Consider the following 14,789-nt stretch of genomic DNA (forward strand, 5'->3'; position numbering starts at 1 on the left):
CAGTGTCCACTCAGAGGGGGCACTTGGTTAAAACGCATCCAGAAAGTTTTTTTTTTTTTTTCTTCTAGTCATGAATTCCTTCATAGGTTCATCAAGATTACTTAAGAGCCCATTGTGTGTCTGATACATGCTGTTTCTTCTGTTTAGAATTTCACTTTATGCAGTGCTCCAATCACCTCCTTGGTTTAAATGATGCACTATAAACTGCACACGAGAGAGATTTTGGAGGGAGAAGGTTCAAGCTAGAGAGCTAAGCCTAGAATCTAGTCCTATGAGAGTGGCTCAGTTCACGTCCATGTTTAGCCTCCAGCAAACTCCTGCTCTGCCTGCTGTCCCTCAGCCTCTACCTCAAATGTCTTGAAAACTAAGTGACTCCCTGGGTGTATACAGAGGGATATTTACTCTCAGGCTGTCTAGTAAATGACTATTCCATGGTTCTAAATGGGCCTCTAGGAGTCATAAGATGTGAGGGGGGTTAATCCTCTTTCCCCTGAGAAGGCACTTTTTAAAACCAAGCAGTAACCCTAATGCTCTCTAACAGCAGGGACCTGCATTCCCTAAGTGCTGCCACTGGCATAACTGAGATGAAAACCATTTTGAAGGTAGCAGGAGATTCTTGATTTCAGCAACTTCCATTTTGCCCATCTTGAAGCAGTATGCTCTAAAGAGCAGTTTAAGGATGGAGCAGGTGGCAAAAATCTCAGCATTTTCCACTCATGATCAATGGAAATGATTAGCAATTTCACCATTTCTGGTCACAGACAACATGGTTTTGGATTGCACTGGCCCATTATAACCCCTGCCACTGATTATTCCACCCCACCTACTAGGGCCAACGATTTTTGCTCCCTTCACGAAATTAATGTCATGAGCACTTTGAAACACTACTTAAGCAATATCTGCTAAAGCTAAACACACACACACAATATGTGTGCATATATGTGTCTATGTGTGTGTGTATACATATATGAATTATGAACAAAGTTGCTTTGAATACCTGTGCCTTTTTTTTTTTTTTTTTTTTTTTTTTGGTGGCTTATGGAAGTTCCTGGGCTAGGAGTCAAATCGGAGCTGCAGCTGTGACCTATGTTGCAGCTTGTGGCAACGTTGGATCCTTAACCCGCTTAGTGAGGCCAGGGATCAAACCTGCATCCTCATGGACACTATGTTGGGCTTTTAACCCCTGAGCCACACAGGAACTCCTGTGTGTATATGTATATATATGTGTGTATACATACATATATGAATTATGAGCAAAGTTGTTCTGAATAACTATGTCCATTTTTTTGGACCTAACATACTCATTTCTGTTGAGTATTTAACCAGAGTGGAGTTTCTGTAACTTTCCTCTTATTTTTATTATTATTATTTGGCTGCCCCTATGGCATATGGAAGTTCTTGGGCCAGGGACTGAATCCTAGCCACAGCTGTGGCAACACCAGATCCTTAATCCCCTGCATCACAGCAGGAACTTCCTTTATTATTATTTAAAAATTTTAAAAATTACTTTCGTGAAGTATAGTTGATTTAAAAAATGCTGTGTTAACTTCTGCTATACAGCAAAATGATTGTTATATTCTTCTGCTGTATATAATCATTGTGCTGTACTCAAAATAATTCTTTTCTATTATTAGAGGATACTGAATATGGTTCTCTGTGCTATACAGTGGGCCCTTGCTGTTCTATGACTCTCCACTGCCACTTTTGATTATATACACAAAAGAAATTATTGGTCCAAAAATGTACAAGGGTATTCAGAGAAGCTTTCTTTATAATATTCTAGAACTAGAAATAACTCAAATGTCAATTAACAGGAAAAAGGTTAAATAAATTATAGTATTTTCTACCATTCCCTATTAAAAGGAATCAGGAGTTTTGGAGAAATGGCTGATTCCAGGACAGGATGAGCTTGGAACATCTTGCTATGCCAAAAAGCAAGGAAGTGTTAAAAATAAGAAATTATGGGAGGGTTTTCAGAAGAACATGGGACCCAACTACAAAGGGATCCCAACAGCTAAAGGTGAGCAATTTGAACATTAAAACAGCAATGATTTATAAACCACCGGAAAACTCAGAATTCATGAATCCTTACTGATAACATATAAAATATCAGTGAATAAGTGAGAGGAGGGAAAGAGCAGACTCTTGTATATAGTAGGCAGGAGTGTATAAACAGAAGGAATGCTGGGTGTGGAAGAGCATCATTCAGTAACCATTGTAGGTCAAAAGGTACTAAATTTAGGCAGTAAAATGTGATTGGGGAGCAGGATATTTGCCGGGTGTTAAGTGTTTCCCCACATATTGCTTATTATTGGCAAGAGAAAACTTAGTAACTATACAATGGAGAAGTCAGTCAACACTCTGACCATCTCCATCACCAATGAGGTACCACTGACATCATGTCCTCCCAGATGGGATGTCCTAGGGAGGACACACTCTCACTTACATAGTCTTTCAGTCAAGAATACTTATCCTGGATGTATGCAGGGGGAAACACTAGAAAAACCCCAAATGAAGAATGTGCTATTAAGAAAAAGGGACTGTACTGTTTTCAAAAATAATCAGTATTCTAAAAGAAAAAGACCGAGTGAAAGTTCTTGACTGAAGGATATTAACAAACCATGGCAGCTGTACATAATACCTGATCCTGGACTGGAACCTGTGTTGTATCAAAAATAAATGCTATAAAGGATAATTTTTCCTCAATTGACAAAAACTGGGCATGAGCTAATAAATATATCATGCTAAATTTACTGTGGTTAACTGATTATGATAATGTTAGAGAAGATCCTTATTCTTGGAAATACACATGGAAATATATGGTAGTAGATGTCCAAGATGGATGTAATTTGCTCTCAAAAGTTTCATAAACACATTGTGTATATGTGCATGTGCATGCACACATGCATGTGCAAGAGAAAGTAAATGATAAACCACACGGGTAAAATGTTAACAATAGATGAATCTAGATAAATATATGATGGGTATTTGCTCCATTTTTGTAACTTTTCAACAAGTTTGAAGTTTTTTTCAAATAAAAATTTTTAAATTGCAGTATAGTTCTATGGTGCAATGGTCTTCACTTCTAGGAAAAATTACCGGGGTTGGGGATGTTACTAGTATCTAGTTGGTAGAGGCTAGAGAGATACTGCTGAACACTTGATCATGCATAGAACAGTGCCTGCAACAAAGAATTATCCAGCCCCAAATGTCAATAAGACACCAGTGGAGAAACCATCATATAATGGAACACTACACAATGAGAATGAATAATTGCTCCAAACAACATAGATGAATTTCACAGAAAATGTGGAGACACATAAGAGTACATGCTGTACAGTTCCACTTATATGAAGTTCAAAAACAGGCTAAGGCTGTCTGTAGTGACAGAGGTCAAGAGAGTGGGAGGGGAACAAGAGAAACTTCCAGGGTGTGGGAATTTGCTCTACCTAGATCTGGGTGATGATTATAACATGATGCACACGTAAAAATTCCTTGAGATGCAGTTTATGTCTTTGTTTGCTTTCCCTGATGTAGGTTATAACTTAATGATAACGGTGTAAAAATAATGTAATGCTCTCATTAAACAGCCCAATTTAAATGTTGGACATGCCTGCAGAGGAATTATCCATACATCATACTTTCCAGGCACTTTTTTTTTTTTAAATTTCATTACTGGAATAATTGTCAGGGCAAGAGGAGTTGAATCCTCCAACTCCCACTTTGCAAGCTGCTTATCTGTGATGTCATACCCATCATAAAAGCTGATTTACACCAGCTTAATCACTTCCAGAACCTCCCCAATCTGAAGGTGAAGAGAAGATAGCAATGCAAGATGATGAATGACTAGCCTTAGCAGATAAACCTAGTCAGGAGGGGAAAAAAAAAATCCTTCAGAAATCCCACCAAGAAACAAAAGGCACAATGATCTTTGCTGTACCTGGAATGGAATTAGGGTTAGGATAAATTAGGGTTAGGATAAATAATCTCGCAAATACTATACATTCCCAAACATGCTATCTTCTTGAACCTGTCTTTTATAAGCCCTAAAGTCATGCATTTCAGAAAACATCCTGCATGGGAACAGATGCATATTTCAATGAGGAGGTAAGTACAAGAAAGGGTGGCTTCTGGGAAGGACAAAAGTGCCCTAATGCTTAAGCTCAGAGTCTGCTTTCAGTTGTACCTAAACGTAAGCCAGGAGATGTGTGGGTGGGAAAATCAGCCTTCAGGAGCCTTTAGTTCATGATTTTGGAGAGACATGAGCACCGTGATGTCTGCATAAGGATTCTGGATTTGGCCAGTATGAAATTAACCACAGAGGCTCTCTGTTTAGAGGTAGGCACACAATGATTGCCCATCTCTGGGTAACATGGGCCATTTTACACATGCCTGTATGCAAGAAGGCTCTGAAGAGAAGTCTGAGGTAAAAGATGAGAAAGAACATACACATGTTTCCTGTCCAGAGTGAGCCAGTGGCATTTCCAATCCCACCACTTCCCAGCTGGGTGACTTGGGGCAACTTTTGAACCTCTTGAGATGCATCTATACAATGGGCATAACATCAGTATCTGGGTTCAAAAGCTGTAGTGATGGTTGGGTAAAAAAAAAAAAAACAAAAAAAAACCCTTTCATTTTTAAGCTTCATCACAGTTGTCATAAATTTGTATAATTTTGATTTCCACTCCATCTCCTTGGCAAGCCTATCAGCTCCAAGAGGGCAGGAGCTGGCTCCTGTTTGCTAGCCCCAATCACAGTACCTGGTATTGGATATGTGGGAAGAAAGTGAACAAGCCCTGAAGGTCCCCAATGAAAGTGCGCATGCTCCAAGAAATTTACACCTAGCCAGTTGTAAAGGCAGATACTTGCGGAATGTGCGATGATGTGAATGAACCCGAGGAAGACGACCCACAGAGGACCAGACACACTGTGATGTTCACAAGAAGATGAGCCACTAAAATAATAATACAAGTAATTTGTGCCTCCAAACTGCAGCTGGGGCTGACTTCTGCACTCAGAGGAAATGCAACTCTTTATTCCATTTGTCTGTGTAGCTTGAGACTCAGTGTCAAAACACTGCAAATCAATATAAGGCTCTAAACACCACTCTGCTCTCCTGCAATAAAGGCACTTTTCTTACAGCCCAAGCCACGACTGTGTGTGTGTGTGTGTATAAGCAAGCTGTGGTATGGGAGGTGGATACCACAAGCTAAGTTCTCCACAGAGCTTATCTCACCCCACACTTAACACTGGCACTGTCAGTGTCCCAACACATTCTGAAGAACCTGGCAGAAGATCCCACTCAGCAGCGAGAGACACAGGTGGCTTTCCTCTCAAAGGGAAGTGTCTTATTCATAGGCAGAGAGAGTTTTTTCCCCTCCAAATAAAGCCGGCTATGTGAGAGGTGCTCGATGGTGACCATGGAGTTAAAGGCCTTGATTTATCCTTATCCCTGGGGTCAGCGAGGCCGGGACAGACACAAATGTCCACATACTGTGGGGGTTGTAGGTTTCCCAGGTCCAACAGGACGTGCCCCCGCAAGGAGAGGTCAGTATAGAATGTAGCCTGCGGTTCCCTGTGGTTAAACTGTCAACATGAAAAGGCAGCCAGGGTGCTTTAAGCAACACTCAAGCGTTTTGGTCCAAGCAGTTTTCCCCATTCCTTCTTCCTGCAAATAGGAGGCCTCAACAGAAGCCAGTGACAATGAGAAAAATCATTATCTTTAAAGAATGCTTTGGATCTGATGGAAGGGAAACACAATCTTTGCAGTGTCCCCCTTCTCCCACTTATTCTAAGAGCAAAAGGTATTCACTCAAGCACAGAGAGAAAAAAATGCGGACTTAAAAGTTCTGGCAGTTTTTTTAGCACCTACTTCTGTTCCTTATTTATGGCCCTTTCTAGTCCTATTCCTTCCCTGCATCAAAAAAAAGAAGAAAAAAAGAAAAAACTGGCCAAGGCAGACAGACAGCTGTACTTCTGCCAGCCTGAAAGAAGTGTCCACATTTCAGTGAAGTGAAAGAAAGAGTATCTACTACTCACTTTTGCCCTCTATATGTTTACAACCTTTAATAATGATTTAGAAAGGTTTTCCATATATATATATATGAATATACATATATATATATATAAAATTTTTCTTTTTTCTTTTTTTTTTTTTTTTTTTTTGTCTTTTGTTGTTGTTGCTATTTCTTGGGCCGCTCCCGCGGCATATGGAGGTTCCCAGGCTAGGGGTTGAATCGGAGCTGTAGCCACCGGCCTACGCCAGAGCCACAGCAACGCAGGATCCGAGCCGCGTCTGCAACCTACACCACAGCTCACGGCAACGCCGGATCGTTAATCCACTGAGCAAGGGCAGGGACCGAACCCGCAACCTCATGGTTCCTAGTCGGATTCGTTAACCACTGCGCCACGACGGGAACTCCAAATTTTTCTTTTTTCAACTGAAGCAGAGACATGAAGGAAAAGGAATTGTTCAGAATAGAGGTTTGCAAATTATGGCTCTTGGGTCAAAACAAGCTCATTATGCACTTTTTTTTTTTTGTAAATAAAGTTTTATTGGAACACAACTACACCTATTTATTTGCATGATGTCTATGGCTGCTTCCTCACTCCAGTGGCAGAAGTGAGTAGCTGCTGCAGAGACTACATGACCCATAGCCTAAAATACTCAATTATCTGGCTGTTTCTAGAAACAGTTTCAATCTCTGGTTTAGAATGTGAATGTCCTATCTGGGAGGCTGTACTAAGCTTCAGCATCCTCAAAATCGTAGGCTGCACCTTGGCTAAATGTCTAAGACTGTGCCCAAAACATCTTTGGGGTACCAGCTGACTTAAGTGGGTAGGGGTATAGTTTGCTCAGGTCCCTTGGGATTCTTTTTCCAACTAAGGTGATGGATTTCATCAACACCCAGAACTTCAAATTGGTAACAGTTGGAGAGAACCTGTCATATGGGCGTGGAGTTTAACCACTACCACATGTTCCTTGGTGACAGGACTGGGGATGGTTTGAGCAGAGTATGATGGGGAAGGCTGGGGGAGTAGGGATGGAGAGAGAGGGAGAGAGAGCAGGGGAAGAAGAGGGAGAGATTTTGAACACATGCTTGCTACTGAAAGCGTGATCTATAGACCAGGGGCAATGGCAGATGCAACAGACTTACAGAATCCAAATCTGTGTTGGTACAAATGCCTCTGGGGATTCAGACACCCTGGAGGGTTAGAAGAACACTGGGCCAGACTTGCGACAGATCTTCAAGGGCAATCTTTTTTGCAACTAAAGGTGCTTCTACTCCAGGAAAGCCCATACCCCCAGAGTCACTAAATCAGGGTTTCTCAGCCTTGGTAGACTTTGTATCTTGGGCAGGATAATTCTGGGGGGGTGGGGGGGATTGCTGTCCTGTGCACTGCAAGAGGTTTATAGCAGCATCCCTGACCTCCCCCGATTAAATGCCTTGGCACTCTTGCCCATTCTAGGGTTGACAACTCAAACCATCTCTAGACAGTGCCAAATATACCCTGGGAGACAAAATCACCCAAATCACCTTGATTGAGAACCACTGATCAGACAGTTCCAATCCTGGAGTTGCTGCTGATTGCAGACTAAGGAGAATTTGGCCCTGACCCTCTTAGAGCTGCAGGGGTGAAGCCTGTTCCATCCGCTATGGCAAACCTAAGTGACCATCAGCCTGGGCGATATGCCCTCTTTCTAGAGAAGGATGAATGCATTCCACTATTCCAGCTGTGGTATGTCTCTCAAATTGGGAAATTGCAAGGTTCTTTTCTCTCTAAACTCCTCTCCACACACCTGCTCTTAGCCTGTCCTTCCCTCAGTGGGTTTCAGGAACTGCCTGTGCTTAAGTCCTTCGCTGTCTAAACATCCCCTGCGCCCCCACCCCCCAACCTGCTCTTTGAAGCATCTGAAACCTGGAGCTCTTGACGCACCTTCCTTACCCTGGTCGCCAGCTCACTGGTGGGTCCCAAGTGATCACTAGGTCATAAGTGCTCGCAGGCACGTATCTACCATCTATTCCTGTGGTACCAGGAAAAGTGCTGCAAGACATGTGAAACAGTTTCCTTCAGCAGCTGCTGAGATGAGCAGACGTAGGCTAAGGCCCAGGCCGGACGCGGGTGGAAGCAGGCACTCCTGAATTCCCCCAACCTGCCCACCCTTCAGGCAAGGGCCATCTCCCCATGCCTTTCTGCACCATGAGACTGGCCCAAAGTGAAGATCAGCCTCTTAATAACCAGCCTGTTCCAGGGAAGGCCATGGCTAATTCTGGTGACCAATTCTGGCTTCCCCAATGACAGAGGTTGTGTTTTTAGCAGCCTTGTGACAGGAACATGCCTCTGAACCAGTGTGGCTGGGGAGTGACAAGTGTTACAATGGGACTAAATGGCTTCTCTGACAAACCTGGTAGTTACAACAATGACCCTGATCAAGATCAAAACTCAGGGAGTTCCCGTCATGGCGCAGCAGAAACAAATCCGACTAGGAACCATAAGGTTGTGGGTTCGATCCCTGTCCTTGCTCAGTGGGTTAGGATCTGGCATTGCTGTGGCTCTGGTGTAGGCCTGTGGCAACAGCTCCAATTAGACCCCTAGACTGGGAACCTCTATATGCCATAGGTGCGGCCCTAAAAGGACAAAAGACAAAACAAAACAAAACAAAAAGGATCAAAACTCAGGTTTGGACTGGAGGTCTCTTACCTTCCACCTCTTGACTTGGGCATTAACATCCTGATACACTTTCCCCAGTAAGAAAGACAGCAAAGGGGGGAAATCAGGGAGCAGCATTTTGGGAAACATGTGGGGTCAATTTTAAAGACTCCTCAGCTCTGTGGGGGATTGTGGCTGCGTTGCCACAAAGCCTATTGCTAATTGAAAGGATGCGCAAAAAATTCAAACCAGTTGAAAGTGATTTGCCAGCATCTGCTCTGGGCTCACACTGACCCCAGGCTGCTTTCCAGAATCCATTAGCCCAAGTCAACAAGCAGATCGCACCAGAGTATTTGCTCAGGAAACACTTGACTCCACAGGACAGAAGCGAAACGGCTCCCTGGTGGTAGAGAGCAGGCAGCAGGGAATAGACCTGCTTGGTTTCTTCAAATGGGCTTTTGATGCAGCCCTGTGAGCCTAGGTGCTGTGAATACCACTGTGAACTTGGCCCTTTCAGGTAACGCCTTATAAGGATATTCCACTGTACAGGGAAAACCGATGACTAGAGGACTAAATCAACGCACCATTACCGTTATTATACAGCCATCAGGAGGCAGGAAGAAACTCAGATGTTAAGATAGGGAATAAAAGATCAACTCTCCCTAGACAGAGTGTTGGTGAAGGATCGGTGTTGGTGATAATGAGGGTGAAACACAGAGGATGAGCCGGGTAAGGCATGCGTGGGAGGGTGTGTGTTGGGGAGCTAATCCAGGCAGGAGGAATAACACTTTGTACCAGAGAAAGTTCCAGGTGCTCTAAGAAGTGACAGAAGGGCAGTGTAACTGGAGCATGGTGAGTAAGAGGAGAGTGGCAGGGACGAAGCCAGGGAGGTAAACAAAAGCCAGAGGGCAGTTCTTCTGGGTCACTGGGAGTTTGGGAGGACCTGCCCGCACTTGCAGGTGGGACTGATAAAGCAACTGCAAGGCAGCATGGGGCATGGAGAAGAGCCCTGGCTTTGGAGATCGCATGCTACCTCTGTCCCTTACAGCTGCGCCTCCTCAGGCGAGACCCTGGACTGCTTTTTGCCCCACTCTCCACAGCTGTAAAATGGGAATAACAGTAGAAGCTGCCTATTAGGATGAAGGCGAATATTAAGTGGGTTAATACACAAAGTACTCAGAACAGGCAGGACAGTCTAACTGTCTTTCTCTCATCCCCTCTTTGTCATTTTTAAAGCATTTTCGTGCATAGTGTCATACAGAAGAGTGCTAGGAATTTGTTATGCAATTTTTCAAGTGGGTAACAGACAGTTGGAATAATTTGCCTAAGGTCAGCAGCTACTTTAAAACTTGCCTCCGACCTCCTAGATTTTATTTTTGTGAGTAAAAGGAATATAGCAGGAGGGCTATTAGAGGTTTGAGGGACAGGAGGCAAAGAGAAGATCCATCAGCAGAACTGTGCTCTGATCCAGCAACAGCAATTCAAAATATCCTTTGCGTTCATGGTTAGTTTTCGACTATAAATACAAATCACTGCTACATGCAACAGCAAGGATGAATCTTAAGAGGTGAAAGATGCCAGACACAAACGAATATACATAGTATGATTCTATTTATATAAAACTAAAAACTATCCCAAACTCACCCAAGCTGTTGAAGTCAGGAGACTGCTTACTTTGGAGAGGAGGGAGGGTGGCAAGTGGGAGGGGGTAAGGGAGTTACTGGGCGTGGTCGTGGGCTACTGCTCGACCTGGGAAGTGGTGTCCTGAGTGTAATGATTCACTGAGCTGCAGCTGATGATGTGTGCACATTTCTGTTTGCTCCATATCTATAAAATGTTTATTAAAGACTGCCATCAAGAATATGCAATGACTTGCCAAAAGGGACCTGCTGTATAGCACAGAGACCTCTACCCAATATTCTGTGATAGTATATATGGGAAAAGAATCTGAAAGAGAATGGATGTGTGTACATGGATAACTGAAAAAAAAATTTTTTCAGGAAAAAGAATCACCACTGAGAGAGGCAAGAATGCACTCAGGACAACTTAAAAGGTGAATACTTGTAATTCCTTGCCTTTACCAGGAGGGTGTTTAACATCAGACTTAGTTTATATGGGTCAGACTAGAAGCTATACCCTAGACTTTGTTGGGTCTAAAGGATTAAATTCCCTCTCTCCTTCCCTCTCCCCCTCCCTAAAAGCTGTACCTGAGGCATATGGAAGTTCCCAGGGCTGCAGCTGCCAGCCTATACCACAGCCACAGCAACACTGGATTTGAGCCGCATCCTCAACCTATGCCGCAGCTTGCTGCAATGCCGGATCCTTAACCCTCTGAGCGAGACCAGGGATCGAACCTGCATCCTCATGGACACTATGTTGTCCATGATTCATAATGGGAACTCCTCCCTCTTTCTTTTCATTTTATTTTTTTAAATAATGGAATGCACTGAGACCTTCAACACCTGAGATCATATCCCTAGATGAATTTATACATTTATGAAACCCACTTGTCCATAACCCTCTCTTCCCTGCTAGGTTTATGCATTTCCCACTAGTGTGGGGCAGCAGATAAGGGAGGGTAGCGGTTTGGAGGAAAGTGGTTTATGGATTTAAGAGCTAGTATACAATGTACACTTGTAAACTTGGGATCCTTGCTTCTTAAGTTCTTACCTAACCATAGCTGGGAGGTGACAAAGTATCAATATTGGCATAAAAGTTCATGGTATTATGTATATGACAGAACTTCCTTCTGAAGTGACAAATGGATGAAAGGATACAGTGGAGGCCAGGGAGATGGGGTGGCTTTTAAATGGATAGGTGGATAGTATGAAGAATTCATGAAAGAGTAGGGATTAGAAAAATGAATGGATGAATAAATCAATGAATGGATGCAGAATGGTGCATTGTACAGAAAAAGAGACGTGATTTGGGGGCTCTTAAAAAATCAAGGTCTTCTAAGTTCAAGCTAAAGAATAAAGTTCTTTAGGTAAGAATTAATTTATCAAGTAATCTTTATTGCTTCTAGCATTAATTTTGATTTAAGGTAGTTTTTATTGGTGCCTCCATCTCTAGAGAGAAAGGCACTGGTACCTGCAGATGAGGAATAGAAACAGAAAAAACAGTGAGCAACTTGCCTGAAATCAGGGATAAGGATGGGAGTCAGTGATGGAAGCAGGGATTGAATTAGATCTCCAGACTTTCAAAGACAGCTCAAACTTTAATCAGCATGCAATTCACCTAGGGACTTTCCTAAAATGAAAATCTAGATCTACCACAACTGGGATTGGCCCTGAGATTCTGAATCCTGAGCAAGTTTCAAGGAGATGCTGATGTTGTTGGTCCACAGATCACACTCGCAACAGAAAAGGTCCAGAGTGCTTTCTGTTATCTCTTGATTCTGCAGAAAACTTGGTATTCCGTGGTTCTCATGAACACACCCAGGAAAGTGTGTGTCAAAGAGACCTGTATCTCAGCAGGTAAGGTTCTCAGACCTCTGGCTGGGGATGCAGGGAATCCACAGAAAGAGGGAGAGGAAGTATGGCCTGGCTCTATCCTGTCCCTTCTTCTCTTCTCATCAACAGAAGCAAAGCTGCCACCAACCTATTGCTCCCATTCTGACAAGAGACCCAGCCAAGCTGTGAGTGGGTTCCTGGAAAGCATCAAGACCTTGGGCAGTGTGGCCATGGAAACTTCCCTTCCTTCTCTCCATCTCCAATCCCCATCTCAGTCAATTTGTGCCCTTCATCTGACTTCCTGAGGCAACTTGGGCTTGAGTTGCCTTGCCCTCTGCACAGATGGAATAAGCAGCTGCTTACATGGGAAAGGCTGAGAATTCAGAGTTCTCCCAGACCCTCAAATCTCTCCCCTCTCACCATGCCAGCCTGACTTAGATCCATCCTGAGAATCAAGAAAGTTTTTCCAAAGTATCTTCTCTGGATTATGTGGAAAAAGACTCAGTAGGCAAATAAATTGGGCAATTTCTGAGACCTTCTCAAAACCATAAGGAGCTTAAGTGCAATAGGAATTTTCAGAAAGAAGACTGAAAAATGCCTTGTTTTCCATACTTAGACAACAGAACCCCTTCCCCACCTGGTTCCACCTTGACTCAAAAAGACACAGTCTGGGAAATACTGGCATAACGACACTGATTCTTGTTAAGATCCAAACATGCCTGCTTACAATTTCTATCCCTGCACTGTAACAGTGTTATGCTCAGCAAAACCGGAGCCTTAGGCAAAAGGGAAAAATGTCAGCAAAAATGATCCTGCCTTTATTTGCAAATTTTACGTTTTGTTAATCACGGGTTTTTGTGTGAATTTTGATTCTTAAAAAAAACTGCACTGAAATACTGCTTATCTTGTTTACTCAGTCTTTGGCACCCCTTTTGATTAGGTACCCACAGTAGGTGCCTCACTCACCTTGCCTCAATCTTGGCCCTGCCAGCTGGGCCACTCTCAGTCATATCTTGGTTTTGTTTTTTTTTTTAATTATTTATTTTTACTTTTTTTTGTCTTTTTGCCTTTTCTAGGGCCACTCCTGCGGCATATGGAGGTTCCCAGGCTAGGGGTCCAACTGGAGCTGTAGCCGCCAGCCTACACCACAGACACAGCAACACGGGATCCAAGTTGCGTCTGCAACCTACATCACAGCTCACGGCAATGCCAGATCCTTAACCCACTGAGCAAGGCCAGGGATCGAACCCGCAACCTCATGGTTTCTAGTCGGATTTGTTAACCACTGAGCCACGACGGGAACTCCTGTTTTTTTTTTTTTTTTTAATGGCTGCACCTGTGGCATATGGAAGTTCCTGGGCCAGGGACTGAATCTGAGCCACATCTGTGACATGCTGGATCCTTCAATCTGCTGAGCCACGCCAGGGATCCAACCTATACCTCCAGTGACCCAAGCTGTTGCAGTCAGATCCTTAACCCACTGTACCACAATGGAAACTCCTTACTCAAATCTTTATTTTTCATTTGTGAAATTCCATGGATTGTATATGTTTACTAAGGTAGAGGAAAAAGTCACTGGTCTGGGGAGTTCCTGTTGTGGTGCAGCAGAAAGGAATCCAACTAGGAACCGTGAGGTTGCGGGTTTGATCCCTAGCCTTGCTCAGTGGGTTAAGGATCCGGTGTTGCTATGAGGAACAGGCCAGGGGCCGTAGCTCCAATTTGATTCCTAGCCTGGGAAAACTTCCATATGCTGCGGGTACAGCCCTAAAAAGAAAAAAAAAAAAAAAAAAAAAAAGATTTGCTAGTCTGGAAAGTGAAAGAACTGGAGTCTAATCCCAACTTTGCTACAAAGATCAGAAGGATCCTGAATAAATCTTTTCTCCTCTCTGAACCTCAGCCCTTCTGAACCTCCACCAGAGATTCTTATAAGCTTTTCCCAACTGAAAGCCTGGGATTCTTTTATTTTTTGAGGTGGTTAAAAGGTTTTTTTGTTTTTTTTTTAGCTGAGATATAACTGACATAGGACATTATATTAGTTTCAGGTATACAACAAAATGGTTTGATATTTGTGTAGACTGCAAAATGATCACAATAGGTCTAGTTAACATCAGAATACACAGTTACAAATTTTTTCCTGTGATGAGAAATATAAAGATCCACTCTATTAACAATTTTCAAATATTCAATACAGTATTATTAACTATCGTCATGCTATACATTATACTCCCAGGAGGTATTTATTTATAACTGGAAGTCTGTACCTTCTGACCACCTTCACCCATTTCTGCATCTGTAATTCAGAGTCCATGATCCAAAAGAGATACTCTCTATTATCAGATAAGACGGGATTACTGGGTGGGCACCATAGCAGCACCTGACACCTGAGGGAGTGGTGCCTAGGAGAGGTATCTCGTGAGCAAAGGGGTAAAGGGAAGCAAGGTGAATTATTGGGGTGCTGCCAGAGAGGTGAGAATTGAAAACACTTAGGTACTCCCTAGATACTCAGGAAATGTTTAGGGGTGTAATTTGTTGGCAGAAAGAAAAGAAAAAAAGAGAGACAGAGAAGTCTAAATTTAAGATTTGTGTACTTGGTCATCTTTTATGAGTCTAAACCTATTGCCAGGCCCCAAGTGGACTATGTGGTATCTACTACCCCAGCTTTGTCCTAAATGAATGGACAAGGCT

General features: G+C 43.1%; 1 protein-coding gene across 10 annotated transcripts in view; it reads right to left on the bottom strand.

Annotated features, from left to right (window-relative positions):
* Positions 1-14,789, bottom strand: part of PRICKLE2 (prickle planar cell polarity protein 2) — a 346,700-nt gene that overhangs the window by 6,214 nt on the left and 325,697 nt on the right. The window lies entirely within an intron of this gene.

This window comes from Sus scrofa, chromosome 13 (genome assembly GCF_054392235.1).
Source record: "Sus scrofa isolate SSC_HxYL_T2T_F1_AM1 chromosome 13, Sscrofa_HxYL_maternal_Yorkshire_Landrace_v2.0, whole genome shotgun sequence".
Taxonomy (NCBI): Eukaryota; Metazoa; Chordata; class Mammalia; order Artiodactyla; family Suidae; genus Sus; species Sus scrofa.